Raw genomic sequence first — 17,120 nt, 5'->3', positions numbered from 1 at the left:
GCGTAAAAATTAACCATGATTATTTTAAATAACTTTGCGATGTCTACAGGAAAGACGTCAACGAGTTAACCAATTAGTTAAATTTGCAATTAAAACATTTTTAAATAGATGTGATAGTACCCACTCGTGTTAAGTATAAATACAAAATATCAAGATACCATGGCGTTACGTAAAGAGTGTGTAACAATAGTTTACATACAATATACCTAAGGTAAATATTTCCATTTTAAACAGAAACAGGAAATATAGTGCAATAGACACACAGACATTTAGTTCATGTCATTAAGGAAACATATTAATGATCATTCATTACATTACATATAGGTATGGATGATTCACATAGTCAGACTAAGATATATATGTATCAATACCGAACACATATATATACCTAACCCACATATATATACACAAACGGCGCCAATAATCATTGAGAGAAAATTAGAGTAGTTTTGATATTTTATCGATACCTGTATATCGATAGATACCTCTAGCAAGCGCGTTTAAAGTAGAATGTTCTATTCATCTTTTGTTTTATTTATTTATTTATTTATACTTTCTTGCACAAAATACAAATAAAATGTACAAATGGCGGACTTAATGCCTAAAGGCATGTCTGTTTTCGACGTGTTTAATAAAAAATACTGCATGTAGTTTCATATTTATTTACGATACAAGTGCGGAAAAGAGGAAATTTATTACCTAATTACCTATCCGCACGTGTATCGTACAATATGGCCCTTTAAAATTTGATATAAGTACGCTCGGAAAGTGCTCTTTCCCGCACTAAATTAAACTATATTTTTTTCTCCAGTCATGGACAGTATAGCGCCTTTTATTTTAAAACAAACAGAAATTAATGAAAAGTCAAACTTAAGCAGCTCTCTAACTCTTGTAAAATGTTGCCAGTGTTTAAAAACTGATGTCACTGAAGTAATTATTTTACAGAATTTGTGGTAGAGTCTGCGCGAAAAGAGGAGTCGTGGAATGTATGGGGTATACATTCCACGACTCTTCTCTTTCCTAATAGACTCTATAGGTACGTCTCATTATTGGTGCCACGTCCATTATATGGGTGTTTACACGTTTTAAAACAAAAGTTGAGTAAGATTTATTTCATAAAGAATTGATTTCCCCTAAATATTATACATAAAAATCTGTCTGATTAATCTTTAACTATGTCATAATGATTGTCATCAATTAAAATGACTGATTCATAGCAATGAGTCGAGATATCAGTGAGTCACAAGGTACCTACATATTTTGAGCATGTGATGTGGTTACTCAGTTTATAATGATGTGAATTTGATATGCATTTAACTTCGAAAGTGAGGTAATTTTGAAAATAGCAAATATCTATAAAACTAGAAGCACTTCATGGTTTGGCAACACTAACGCGCTGTCCACAACAATGCGCGACTGGCTTCGGCTAAGCGGACAACCATAGGTTGGAGCGAGACACAGCGGTCGGACCTTTCGTTCCCACACTTATGGTTGTCGCCTTAGCCAAAACCAGTCGCGCAATGTCGTGGCCAGGCCGTTACGCTACTGCAACGCTTACCAAGGCATCATGCGTTGTTGCTACAATAGAAAGTGCTTCTAGTTAAGTAGACATTTGCCGTTTTCAAAATTACCTCGCTTTGGAAGTTACCCCAATCTTACATACCGAAACATTTTTTAGATTAGATTAGATTTATTTTCATAATATAGCATTACATTATAAATTGTAAGTATTAAAAAGCCCGTTTCTTGGTTTAGTATAGTTATCGTATACCTATGTTCTTTATAATTTCTGACATATTTTCTTATTCTTCTACTTATTTTAAGTAGAAGAAAAAAAAATTGAGAACAGCCGATTGGAGATTTGTCCAATATCCATAATCAGATGGTTTTTTTTTGGTTTTTTTTTTAGGTTACTATTTACGGTGTTCCATTGAGCACCATCACCAGTTTACGTGGGGGCTTATAGTCTCTGGTCAACATAATATTTTCACCATTTTCCAAGAATCACTGATTTTTGCTGTTTTACAAAGTTACAGCAAAAACTACAAGCAAAAAACAAGACCTATATTTAGTTTATTTTTTTTGTTTTCCTCGTGTGAAAAAACACAGTAATTTTCTATTTAGTCCCAAATTAATTGGTAATGACGCGTGTAGCTAAATGGGTGATTATTTTTAATTGATAATTGCAGATGGTTAAGATTAAATTGTTTAGAGTTCCAGTTTTAGGGAAACCTTTGGCAATTGTTTAATTGTGGGTCAAAAACGTTGGGGAAAAGTGGCGTGTTTTCTGTGGACATTACAAAAGTTAACAATTTGGATATTTACATTTTTCTAAGACTTACATCGTAAAAATTTTAAGAAGTAAGGAGATGGCTTTAACATGCCTAGTAGGGATACATTATGAAAATTAGGCATTAAGACCGTTTATTTTATGATAATTGCACATGAGAGTCGCATAAACCTTAACTCATACTAAAAAAGCTTTAAATAGTTTAGATCCTTGTGTAATGATTTTGTATTAATATTGGGTCCTTACCTATGAAATTGGCGTTTTTGTTCATAGATATAAGTCTGATCCTAGTTTTTTTTTTTTTTACAAAAGTACATACACAATTACAATAAAACTACAGTGCACTCAATAAACAACGATTTTACATACAATTAATTGATATTTTTTATTGTTAAGTGTTCAGAATTAAGCCTTGAAAATAGGTCTTTTCATGTGCTGTCGGTTCGAGTATTAAAATTACTTATATTTTTCTAATGGTACCAATTTTCAAGAAATGGAGATATTGAAAACATACCTTAAAGGTGTCAAAAATTACTGGAAAAATTTTGTTTGGTTTGAATTAGCCATCAAAAAAATATCCGCAAAATTAATTGTATGGAAATTCGTGTTTCGTTGAAATTCTCCGAACAAAACGCCAATTTCATAGGTAATGACCTAATAGCTTCCTGATAGGGCACGACAACTCTTTCTTACATTCTGGAAGGCACGAGATTAAAGTGACGAGAAATTCGAGAAACAGAGGAAAGCCTAACCCCCATATTAATAAACGCGCTACAAACCTCAATTAGTTAATAATCGTTTGTCCTTATCTATCATTTTGACTTAAGTATTTGTAAGAAAGGGATAAACGATAATTTCAGTAAATCAGGCCCGTAAAGTTTTATGAATAACAATTTGTAACAGTTTTTAGAAATAAATTATTCTTATTCTTATAAGGAGGTAAGAATGACATATCTCAGCCAGGTGAAAAGTAATCCGTCGTATGAGGAAATCACAAGACTGGCCCAGGAAAGAGAGAATTGTCGATTATTCCACCGACAAGAGCAAAACTCGTAAGTTATGATAATCCCTAATACTAGTAATCGTCCTCAGCTTCGTTTTTTACTGTATACATATAATTTGTAAGTATCATTTAGGGATCGATGATAAAGTTTACACAAAGCATATGATCGCTAGATTAGAAAAAAAAAATATGATGAGTTAAAATCCCTTATAAGAAGAAGAGAACTTAAGTAGTTATTACTTTGTTTTATATTAATACAATTGTATTTTACAGACAAGTAGGTATATGAGATAATCATCGATAATTAAGTTTATCGATATAATAATTCCGTCACTGTCATTAAATTTTGTCTCCTAGGCGATGTCTGCCAGAATTTTTTTATTTTATTTCCTTAATCCTCCAACCAAAGCTAAAATATCATAAATTGGCCTATGCATAACTCGTCTTAAATGCGGAATAAATCATAAATTAATTAAATTATCGTTTTTTTTTCATATATTGCGCAGGCGCATATTTCTTTGAAATGTTTTAATTTTATAATAAAACAATACATAATCTTCTTAATACTAGTATTATGTCATCTATAATATATATAATGTGGCCTGTAATATGAGCAAAAAATTTGACTGTAGGCTGTATTCCTCATACTGCCCAACATTTGTTCAGCGACTTTTAAAAATAACTTGTGGTTAGATTTTTAATACACTTTAAAGTTTATTCTAAGACGCGAATTTTGTTATGTTTAAGGCGTGTCAAGCAACGTCAATCACAATGATATGGCGTGGCGATGGCGTCCATTGAAGATAATATTTATTTTGTATGAAAAATAGCGAGTCTAAATACTTCATAATTTTTAAAAGTTGTTGAACAAAAGTGTCCCCGTTTGAGGAGTACAATCTATGTTTTAATTATTTGCTCGTGTTACAGGCCACCTACACCCGGTATATTAATAAATAATGATAATTTTAGCATATTGTACATATTATCTTTATTCGAAAGTTTGTTTTATATTATTTTATTCCTTTATAAAAATTATATGGCGTTACAGAGTACAATTAGAGTAGTTATAGAATTTCCTATTATTAATTTATGACTTATATTTATATATTAAATGCAGCAGGCTGATAAGGTCAAATTTGTTAGGTAAATTTAAATTAAATAAATCTATCTAAACGGATTGTATCGCGTATGATGAATTTAAAATACATACTCACCTTTCGAACCCTTTACAGCGTTTGTGGTTTAAAGGAATATACGAGAAGGTATATTCAATATTCATCATGAAACTCTAGGTCCATGGGGTCCCAGCGCGCATAAGTTGTTCGCAGAAATCGCGAAGCGTCTGGTTGACGTAACTGGTGACCGAAGAGCTGGCGGCTACCTCGCACAACGTATCAGCATTGCGATACAGCGAGGAAATGCCGCCAGCATCCTTGGTACAATGTCTCAAGGGCCTATTTTAGATTTAAGTTAGCTATTAATTTAGTTTAGTAGTACCACTGTATATATATTGTATGTAAATAAATGATTTAAAAAAATATTCATCTCTGTCAAAGTTACAATGTGCAAAGCGAACTTACGGCTCGATTCGGAAAATGAATTAGATTTCTACTAGACTTCAACAAGTTACAATACGGATAATTGAAAGATATTTGTAAGATAGATATGTCAAATTTGACGTTTCCGCGATTCTGGAGGTCCTCTTGAACGATTTCGACAAGTTATGACTTAGATATATATCCAAGTCACATCTAGTCGATATCTAATGTAGATCTGGTTGATCTCTAAATCGTCTCAAGATCTTGTGATTATCTCGAAATCCGAATAGGCCTGATACTCGTACTTACAAAAATAATGAACAAAAAGTATACATTTTAAGGCTGGTTATACATGCAAAATAGAGTCATAATAGCTAGTTATCGGCTACATAACAACAATCTTATTATTTATTTTTAGTATAGTAGTGTTTCTTAAATCTATAAGTACATACTTACTTAAATCTTTAATCTCAAATACCTATATGATATTGTTTTAATTTTTAATCCAGCTTTACGATTATAATAACTCGATTGTAGATCACATAGATAACACTATCCTTTCAGCTCGGTCTCTAGAAATGTTCCATCCTGTATATTGCTAATTATCATTTCTATTAATTATGTACCTATATTATTTAAATGGAAAACCATGACGTAATGTATTAACCCTCTCCTCTTACCTATACCGGAAGCACATATAGCTTTTATATCTAACTATATCTGTACCCTCGAGGGCATTGGGCTACTGGGGTTGCACTGAGGGTGACAAAGTGTGCCTTTTGCCCAACAATGATCTGAAGGGCTGTTTGGAATTAAACCTAAGCTGAATTATAGTTTGTCTGATTATAAAAATAAAAATCAGGTGAAATGTCCTTTTAAATCATTGTGATGGGAAGGATACCGTACCACCCAGCTATTACTACCGGTGACCAGAGAGCTGGCATGTTTCTCTCGCAGCGCAATAGTATTGCCATTCAGCGAGGGAATGCTGCCAGCATCTTTAGCACAATGCCGCGGGGGCCTTATTTAGATTTACATATTTTAATTTAGATTAGTTTAATTTTTTTTTATAAAGTAATTTTATATACCTACAGCTTCTGTAGTTGAATATTCATTATTTGTATAGTTTAACCAAATTAAAACAGAAAACTCACTATTTATAGTCCAATACATAATTAAGTACATACCTATGAATAGCAATGTTCCTTTTAGTTTTGTCTGGGTATTTTCTGCCATTTATGAAAATATTTTGCCTCAGAATTTTGTCATTGAAATAATAGTCACACCTATTGGCGTTACTTATAAACCCGTTATGGCCTGAATTAACTATGAATCGTTTTTATTTATCTGTCATTTTGACTTATGTATTGTAAGAAAGGGATAAAACATAATTGATCTAAATCAGGCCCGTAAAGTTTGATAAGGGGTATGAATAAGGGGTAAGAGTGAGTTAGTTTTGGACCATATTTGGGAGATTTTGGACTACTTATAGTTGGATGATTTTACAGTACCTACCTAGCTTTTACTTTTGAACTTAATACACCTTCCTAAGTGTATACCTATGTATAACGAGTTCATTATAGAGCGGGTATTACTTAGGGCATACTGAAAATTCCTGGACTGGCCACTCAGAAAAAATAATTCGTCTCATATATCAGAATCCAGAAACTTTCAATATGGCCTATCTTATATATAGATAAAATATATGTTTTTATAAAAGATAATGCTCCCTCTATGAAACAAAGATGTTTTATGCATCATTTTATAAGAAAAAATGCAGGTTTTACTAAAGAAATTGTTGAGTTTCAATTATAATAAAATGAAGTAGGTACCTACATACACGTAGTTTGTGTCACGAGGTAAGTACATAAATGAATTATTCATCAACATTTATCGATTATCACATAATTGCTAAATCAATTAACTATTAATTAAAGACAGTTAGAGCATAAATAACAATTTTTAATTAGTGTTTCGAGACAGCTTCATAATTTAAGAAATATAACTCTAGTCGCCCAGATGCCTATAAAAAGGCCTCACGTCCCATTGTATTTTGAATCCTTATTTTAACCTATTAAATTGTATTTGTCTTGGCAATTTTGAATCTTGGGCGGCTAGATGTCGACAAAGGATAAAATAAGAAAAGGACCGAGGTTGGATTTGAACCAACGTGGGATCGAGCGATCTAGCCGCTAGCTGCCCAGAGACCTATAAAAAGGTCTTCCATTCCATGGCGAAGAGCTCGAACTATATGTCACTATTAGTTTTAAGTTTTGTAAATTGCTGCGCCTTAAGGGCGTATGTACATTGTCCGATATTAAGCATAAGAGCCCTGTGCGGCTCGGCTTAAAAAGTCCTAATAAAAAAAAAATATATAATTTGAATCTTTAATTTGACAAATCTAAATTGCAATTGTCTTGGCAAGTTTTGACGTCTGAGCGCCTAGAGGCTAGGGGTTGTGAAAATTAAAAGCGTTAGTTTAAATCCGATATTGTTACATTTTTAGTTATTTTTATCTGTTTAACTTAAATCCATTTAATTAAGTGGGTGTGTTTCATACATATCACAACTACTATCTTCTAAGTTACATGCACTATATCTATACAGGTTGATCCAAAATACGATGACCAAAAAAATTTTGGAATGATTTACGTTTCACGATTTTTACAAAATTTCATTTATCATTAAAACTACAATAATTTAACCGAAACAAAACATATTACCATCAAAATATTCTCCTTTGGCTTTGATAGACAAACGCTAAGTTTTGTTAAAATTATAAACAATTTTCACATTAAAACAATTTTGTCAACATATTTTTGGGCTATCCTGTATACACACGCACACGCACATTCTTACAAGCACACGTGCTCATTCGAAACATCCGAAACCCCTCGCGTCGAAAGAAAATTGATACGCAAACAAAAAAAGTTCTACAAAAAGTTTTCCCGCGTGCAAAAAGTAAAAAAAATACCTACAGAAAATGCAACACAAGTATTTGAACCAATCAGCTGGTTGTTGGGCTCGACGCTCCGCCCAACGGCTACTTTCCTCTTTCGCACCTCAAAAATATAATAAACCATTTCGCGAAAGTTTAATACATTATTTTCGTCATATATTAATTCGACGAATTACCAGGATACACCCCTCATTACACAAGCGTTTTCTCGGAATAATTCCACCAATCAACACACATTCGATTTTCGAATTTACATTTTCCATAACGGTTTTTGAATGTGTGGGTGTTTTATATAAGGCATTCCGTTAAAAAAGGCCTTAAGGAGTTTTTCATGCGCTGTTCTCATGAAAGTAAGTCTAAAAGTTTCGAAAGTTTTCCTACTAAAAAAAAGTTCTACACTACGAAAGCTTAACTTAGTTTTTATAACAACACTTACAATATTCCAAGAGTTTGCAGTTTAGGCGAAAGGTTCTGTTTTCGTAGCAGTCGCTAATTGCCCGGCGGTCGCTAATACATCACTTTATAGCGTCTCAACGGCCAATACCACCGACTATTACTTCACTGCAATACTTCCAACTTGTCTTCAAAGGCAACAAATCAATCCATGCACTGTGGCGCACCAATAAAAAACCCAGTCAGTTTTAAAAAGTTTAAATTCAGAAGATGCGCGGAATGTTTTTTTTTAAACGGGTGTCAAACGCGCGAACTCAGACACGGCCGGCCACGTCAGTCGGCTGACGTTCACTACGCGAGTCGGCGTAAGTCGAGGAGAAGAAGGCAGCGGTCTCTCGGCCGACCCGCCTTTTGTTCGTCTCGCTCTCGCGCCATGCCCGCCCGCACAGTTTTTACGGTTTAACCAACTCAATTCAATTCAACTCAACTCAATTGTCGTGGCGCAAATGCCTTCGTAGTGGACGCTAGAGTGAGACGTACAGTCTACAATAAACAACTTTTTAATAACGCTAATCAGTCGTTTCCTTTGCGTAGTTTCTTACGCATTGCATTTTCTTGGGCGAGTGCGGTCAATATTTACGTTTGGATGCGTTTTGATCAAGAATATGCGTCCGGGAAAGCGGAATAGAGCCTTAATCTTGGTTGAAGACGCAGCAGTGGGCACGGGTGGGGCGTCTCGCTCGCGCCACTATCGTCCGGCGGCGTTTTTGCGTGCGCGCGAGCGAGAAATCCGTGCTTCGAGAGGCGTTACCGTTTCCATCGGCTCTGCCGCTGGGTGTGTAAAGTTTTAGACCGAAACATGTAAAAATGCATCTTGAAAAAAAGTTATGTATTAAAAAAAAGAAGCTTAGTGCGCGGTGGGGGGACATTACTGGGAGGTGGCGTTTTTTCGCGGCTGTATTTTCGGGGGTGCACGGCACGGACAATGCATTACGCCGTCCTTGCTCGGCCGAATCAAACGGAATCGACTATCGGTGCACTTACCTTATTGTTTTATGAGATTCGGAAAGGTCATTGGCCATTGCCAAATGATAATTTAAGGAATATCATTTAGAGAAATTCTGAAACGTAATGATTATTTTATAATGTAAAACCTAAAAAAATTGTAGTTTGATAAAATAAAAGTACGTACATAATTATACTTGCAAAACTTCTAAAAAGAGGTACATTTACAATGACTAAATACCTACCTAAAAAACAACTCTGTTATCATGATAGCAGCGAATATTTTTTGTACCACAAATCGGAATTTTTAAAAAATCTAGTAAATCCAATGGGGGGGTTAATTAAGTAGTAACAAACTATTTTGTTACTTTTAAGCAAACATTTCTTTCAATGTAGTATCCTGTTTAATTAAAAAAATACTACTACGTACTACTAAAAATTAATAACAAAAGTTTTGTCTTCTGTTAGGTAGCGAAAACAAAAAAAAATCAAAATATATTTATTTCAGAAATTAATATTACAAGAGAGGCAGTACAGTGATCCCCACACAAGAGTACCAACCTAATTTCTACTACTTTAGTCTAATATTAGTCTGAACTGGCTCGAATGTATCAAAATTCACCAACGTAAGCTCAATTCTCTCGTGTCGAACGATGACAGTCCCTTCAAGACTTTTTTTGATTATCCTTCATTTAAGAAATAATTTAAGAACACATTTACTATGTTTTTATTACTTAGTTACATTTCTAAACAAATTAATATATCTACTAAACTTCTACAAACATTTTACATGACAGCTAATAATAAACTGTCTAATAGGGACCATCATTCGACGCGAGATAAAGGAAACTGAAAAGTCATATTAGAACCTAAATCAGTTTACCTATGACCCGTATATAATAATGTTATTATGATGACCCGTTGCATAATAATGTTAGTAGGAAAATACCAGGCAGTAGGGCACGCAATGCCTTTATGAATCTCATCAGTGGCCAATAATTAGCTTAGGGCTGGACGCTCGTTATTAGGAAACGGCTCAAAGCGATGGTAACCGAGTTACTGCGTGTTTGTGGCAACCCTAATTTAAGGAGTTTCATTTTAGGATCGCTTACACGGTTATGTTAGTAAAATACTTAGAGTCGCACCAATTTATCTTCTAGCGGCCCAGGTGCCTATAAAAAGGTCTCCTGTTCCATTCTAATGTCAATCTAAATTTGACAAATCAAAATTGCATTTGTACTGGTAAGTTTTGATGTCTGGGCCGTTGGAGGCCATACTGCGCTCCAGATAACATTAGACTCGAAAGATTAACCCCCTTATTCATAAAACTTAACGGGCCTCACGGGCCTGATTAGGGTTTCTGCTCGAGAATTCTTGAGAAATTTGTCTTTCGGCGAGGCGGGAAAAAAAGACTTAATGCCTCGAGAACTCGAGAAATAAATCTCTTGTCATAAGTAAAAAGAAAACACGCGTATAACACTTGATGTGTGTCTATAGTGTATTTCTTTGGGTAGTTAAATAAATGTAAACAATGTTTTTTTACATTTTTCGGTACTTCAAATATTTATTAGTTAACCAACTAAATAAAAAACTGCCTTGATCCGTCGCCTATCGTTCTGAATTCAGCTGATTCTCATGTTTTGAAACTTTTGAACTACTATTATGTGTAAATTAATTCGTCTCGTTTTAGGTTTATAACTTTATACTTCGTTATTTTCACTTAAAACTTCTGTAAGTATATCACATCGAGTTAAATTAATTGCCTAATAAAATACTAAATTGTGGTTTGTATACATTTTGTTAAATAAAAATAACTAATGAAATACACTATAATAGTATATCACATCGCCGCGCCGGCGCGGACGCCTGCGTTTGTTGTTGAATTTTTGATCATTTGTAGTAACAATAAAATTACCATTTGTTTGATTTTTGATCTAACCTACGACTTAACTTGCAATAAAAAGCAAAAAAAATAGTGTTTTTTGAACTTTCAAAATTTCTCGAGATACTCGAGAAACTCGAGAAATCGTGGTCGAGAATTCCCGTGCCTCGAGAAATAAAAAAGGTCGAGAAACCAGAAACCCTAGGCCTGATTTAGTTAAATTATGTTTTATACCTTTCTTACAAATACATAAGTCAAAATGACAGATAAGGACAAACGATTATTAGCTAATTGAGGTTTGTAGTGCTTTTATGAATAAGGGGGTAAGAAAATGTATTTGACAATATAGTCGATTTCTAAAAATACTTTTAGATATAACGGTACGGTACGCTACGGTAGTTTTCCATGGATTGGAAATGCTCTGTAAACCAATTTGACTTTCCGCGAAGCAAATTATACATTTAGCTAATCTTCATGGACTATTTGGGTTTAAAACTATTTAGTATGAGTTAAAGTTGAGACGACTCTCCTGTGGACATTATAAAATAAATGTATTGTACAGTCTAATTTTCTTGCCAGACCCTTAGGCCAAGCGCGCACTACGATTTTAATTTTTGAGTCACGATTTTAGAATTGCGCTTTAATACATATTTTTGTCGTATAATATGCGTGCACTGACATATAATAAGCTAAAATGATTGAAGCCACTGTGAAATTTACTCAAATCCTTAACTTTCGTACTGGCCAATGTCCACAGAATAGACGCCAGTTTTCCCAGACGTTTTAGACAAAAAAAAGTAAGGCGCGAAACGAATTTACTCAGTTGCTTCCTTGACCATGTTATTCTAAAACAACCCATGCTTACTCTAAAGCAGGCCACTGACGAGCCTTCCAAATGGATGCCGTTACAATGGATTCATCCAAATGGACGGCATCCTAATATTAAACATTGTACGTTTTTGACATTCACGGACCGATTTTGGATTGCAGCCACGCTATTTGGACTGTTGGAAGGCTCGTGGCCACCTTAATATGTTTCAACAGTAGTGTCAATTTTATATTTCTTACAACCTGCAGCGGTCGCGTTTTTATCACCTGTCACGTCATGCGTCACTTTCGCACTTACATACCTACCTACTTGTTAAAACGTGACAGGCATGGTGACAAATGATAAAAAGCTGGCCATATTAGGCCTAATTTAAAAATATCCGACCTAGACACAAATCAGAGCTAAAAACCTGGATCACTGTAACATCCATCGCAGTTCTCCGAGAATACACGATCAGATTTAGTTATTCCGATCCCTAGGTAAGCAGTAGCGACTCGAACGCTCTATTTCTCCAGAAACTTCCTCGCTCGCACAGCTAAACTGTGGAATGAACTTTAGCAATAATAATTATTATTATTTATTGCACGCCACATTGATTCATATACTTACCATTTAATATTTGGGAGACCGAGCTTCGAAAACATATACCGGGTGTGGCCTGTAATATGAGCAAAAAATTAGACTGTAGGCTGTACTCCTCATATTGACCAACATTTGTTCAGCGACTTTTAAAAATAACTTGTGGTTTGATTTTTAATACACGTTAAAGTTTATTCTAAGACGCAATGTATTGCGAATTTTGTTATGTTTAAGGCGTGACAACTTGACAAGCAACGTCAATCACAATGATATGGCTTGGCGATGGCGTTCATTGAAGATAATATTTATTTTGTATGAAAAATAGGGAGTCTAAATACTTCATAATTTTTAAAAGTTGTTGAACAAATGTGTCACCGTTTAAGAAGTACAATCTATGTTTTAATTATTTGCTCGTGTTACAGGCCACACCCGGTATAAAAACTCAAAAATGCGCGTTTTCCCAGAGATAACACCTAGCTGGATCGATAAAATTAAAAACGATGAAATCTAGACATTAAAATTTACTTGATTGAGCATTACTTTGATAAAATTCAGATTAAAAATAACTCTCAAATAAAACTTTAAAAAATTATAGTGATATAAAATATAAATAAACATTAAGAATGTGCAAATAGGCCCTAACATATGAAGGCCATACTTACTCGTATAGACCTTAAGGTGACAGTCCATTTTCAACGACAGCAGCATTATTCACTTTACTATGGAAATCGACAATAACACCGACGAGTTCGTACTAGTAGTGCAGCTGCGGTCAGAAATGGAATGTTACCCTTACTTTGTTTTTTTAACAGGCCAATTTGAACGTGCATCTGACACCAAACCGATATTTGAATTAAATTGGAATCAAATTGGTGGGCGTTTTTCGTCTTGGCTGCTGGCAAGCTTCACATAGGAGAAGCAACGATATTTGAGTTTATATTATACTTCATCACCATCATTGGCCTGTAACATCAATAAGATGATGGCTTAAACAGCGTCCATATTAAGAGTGCGGCACTTCCGCAAATGACTATTAAGTCCAATGCGAGAGCGGCAGCCGCGACCGCATAGCTGGCAGGAGAATGCCGTGCCCGGTGACGAAGGTGGGAGAGCGGCGCGCTGGTGTCTCAGTTCTCGCCTAGTGTGAAGAAGGCTAAACCACGCTTCATCGTGTGCAACTACCCCTTCACCCAGGGTTTTCCTCCATTGGTCGCGATCTTCGGCCTCCCTTTCCCAGTTGGTGGGAACGATCCGGAAGGACAACATGTCTCGCTTTGCGCTATCCTTAAAACGAAGCATTGGTCGCCCAACCGGTCGTTTAGTTTATATTATACTTACCCTTCGAGCAACATCGGCTTCTGACACGTCGGAAGGGAGGAGCCCAAGCGATATATTACCGTACCAATCGTTCTGCCGTTTTTTTGCGGGTGGAAACGTGCACACACCACACAGTCGCACATCTCACTCACTAAATACAAAATCCAATCTGTAATGACAACACAAATACATAGAAAACGACGCACGTCAAAGACAAATCTTGCACACCTCGATCTCTTTTTGTGTAGGGATGAGTCAACACGCACCGCGCTAGTTGTGTGCATGCCCAGTTGGGCATGTGCTTCGGCAGAGGGGAAATAGTGCGAATGCCGACTCCCTTTCCGGTGTTGGTCGAAGATCCTAGAGTTAGACCAAGAAAAGTCTGCAGCGATGTTGATACCCCACGCAGTGCAAGTGTTATTATAAACGTCAAACTTCTATGAAATTATGACGTATAAATAACACTTGCACTGCGTGGGCTATCAAAATCGCTGCAGACTTTTCTTGGTCTAACTTTACCTGTAATTTAGTTTTGTCCCCCAAAATCTGAAGTCTTGCTATCAATCTTAAGGCCATGGATACACTGGTCCGACTCGCCCGCGTAAAGCGACGTATACACGAACAGACGATCCGGTAACAAGTTGTAAATAGCTAAATGACGTCACAACTTTATATCCGTCCAACTTGAATCGGCCGAAAGTTGCCTTTTCTGTTAATATTTAACTGTGGGCTTCATTACGTGTTCTTTCTTAGATGCTTTAGCAAAAATTCTTAACCTGACCAAGCTAACCCTGCAAGACGTTAGCAATAACAATATGTGCCAATATCATAAGTAATGTCAAATTTCTATTAACCTTTTGGACGCCAATGACCGATATATCCGCACCACAGGTTCAACGTCAAAGACTGATTAATCGGTCACAGACCACAGAGCAACATAGACCTACGTGCATATGCATAAAGTTAAATTTCAGTTTTGACACTTCGGTGACGTGGCGTCCGCGTGACAGCTTTTGTTTGACACGACGTCAAAAAGGTTAAAATACATATTATTATGACGTTGATGACAGTCGGTGCAAAGTTACGAATAGCCTAGGCAGAATAGAATGAGGTTACAGGGTAAAGTGCATGCTATAGGTACGAGTATTTTTGGGGTCTGTGCGGAAAGAAAAGAGTCGTGTAATATATGGGGCCCAATACATTCCACGACTCTTCTCTTTCCGAACAGACTCTACCTACTTACTTACCCAAGGGCCCAACGTTTTCTGTTCTCTTTCACGGCGCAGCAACTAGTATCATTTCTCTCTCCTCGCTCTTTTAAAAATGCCGTTTGTCAAAAATGGACAACCATACTGTTGACAAGATGGACTTCAAATCAAGTGTTGCCTTTTGTAATGCGCCCAGGCTGTGTATGTGTGCGTAAAAGCGTATATGTGTGCTCTTTTAGGGATGTGAAAAGTCGATTTTAATCATGTTATATATCGATAAACGCTACACAGCGGAACGAAATAGCGATTAATTGAAGCTTCAATATCTTCGTTAAACATAAACATAATTGAAATGCAAAATGGATAATGAATATATTATAATATAATAATATAATTCAATTATTGCGGAACACCTATTTTAGGAGGTATTAATGTATTTTAATTAAATATCTGAACTTTCCCTTGGTTCCCTGCTGGGGCGTGACTATAAAATTGTGATCTGATAACCACAATAAAGAATAAAAGCGTTTTTGTTCATTTTAGGTACCGTTAAACCTTTGAAGTAAAATTAAAATTGCAAGAAATGTCGATAGTTTATCGACATGGCTACAGCAAGCTGGGCCTCACTGTTAATCGTACACTAAACAAAAGTGGCAACAGTGACAGCTCGCTGAGACACCGTCTCTATATGTTATAAGTCTATGTACTTACTTACCTACACCCGAGATAACTTGTGTTGTGATGACATTTGTCACCGTATCCAAGCCGTTTGAAAAATGTTATTGATAAAAAAAGATAAATATTTAATGAGACACCAAATTATTCTTGTATTTTACATAGATTCATACATTAAAGCGTACGAATAAAATTTCGCATCAGGGGCCCACTGATTAACAGTCCGCCGGACGGTATCGGCCTGTCAGTTAGAACAAAATTTTGACAGTTCCGAACAACTGACAGGCCGATACCGTCCGGTGAACTGTTAATCAGTGGGCCCCTTTACGGACATTACAATATTAAAGACGTTGCCATGCTGCACGAAGCTCTAACTTCTATATAGAACTATTTAGATATTTTATTCCGTTAAGTATAAATAAATAGGTACTTACTAACAATCTTACATCTATGCTTACTAATAAGGAGTGGTCCAGTAAAAAAAGTAGCTGTGAATTATATGGTATAGGTATTATTTTTGCTAATTATGAAGCAGTTTTTTTTGTAATTTAGTTAATATACTATAAAATAAAATAATATCGATAAATATGAGATTGTTTGAGTTTTCTCATTTTTATTGCAATGTATTTTGTAACTTTTTGAACAGTACAATTTGATAATATTTGATGCCTGTTTTCTACAATGCCACAAATGAAGTTCCAGTTTCATAACTTTTTTTATGCTTTTAAGAACATCATCTTACGAATAAGCTATTCCAATAAACTGGATCTTTATTTATCTTGGGTAGTTAGGAAGTCTCTCCAATCTAACATATGACAGAGGTTTTTCTATGGAAGACAAATCTCTGTAAAAATGGCAAATATACAAAAGTAGAAATTCCATGAAACTACCTCAAAGTGAAGTCATATAAAAAAAGTTCTATATAGAACGAAAAATAATTTAATAATGAGAAATGCCAAATTTCCTTCAAAAGACACTGTTCAAAAAGTGTCATGAGAGATGTAATATAAAACGCGAAAACTCTAATTCACCCTTTTATATTAAATACGAGTGTATTTAATTGTAAAGAAACATCTACGGATCGCTATAGAAATGAACTGTTAACAAATTATTACAAAATAAAATGAAAAATCCACATAATGTGCTGCTACTTTTTTTCCGGACCACTCCTTATGGCGTTATCCATAGAGTTATCGCCATGACACGTAATACAGCACATATTAGATCGTTCAGTGTATCTCCGTCTGTCTCGAACGGAATCACTACTGAAGGTAATAGATTGCCGTTTCGTTCTGCTATTATTAGAATTAGACAAGACTTAGGAACACTAGCTTTGTTATGAGAATCAATGTATATTTAATGGCACTTGACTTACAATAGTTGCAACTAGGTCTTCTTCTTCGACCTAGCGTTTTCCCGGCCTGGCGCCGGGGTCCGCTTTC

At 35.3% G+C, this 17,120-nt stretch overlaps 1 protein-coding gene across 5 annotated transcripts in view; it reads right to left on the bottom strand.

Moving 5' to 3' along the window:
• Positions 1–8,599, bottom strand: part of LOC134796357 (POU domain, class 6, transcription factor 2) — a 237,559-nt gene extending 228,960 nt beyond the window's left edge. For 2 of the 5 annotated variants that reach the window (XM_063768519.1, XM_063768518.1), the window contains exon 1: positions 8,227–8,599. The gene's annotated coding sequence lies outside the window, so the exon portion shown is untranslated. The remainder of the gene's footprint in view (positions 1–8,226) is intronic. The other 3 variants (XM_063768522.1, XM_063768524.1, XM_063768520.1) reach the window with 2 other exon arrangements.
• Positions 8,600–17,120: the final 8,521 nt, after the last annotated feature.

This window comes from Cydia splendana, chromosome 13 (genome assembly GCF_910591565.1).
Source record: "Cydia splendana chromosome 13, ilCydSple1.2, whole genome shotgun sequence".
In the NCBI taxonomy this organism is placed as follows: domain Eukaryota; kingdom Metazoa; phylum Arthropoda; class Insecta; order Lepidoptera; family Tortricidae; genus Cydia; species Cydia splendana.
The sequence above is the reverse complement of the archived record's forward strand: the minus strand, read 5'-3'. Positions and strand labels throughout refer to the sequence as shown.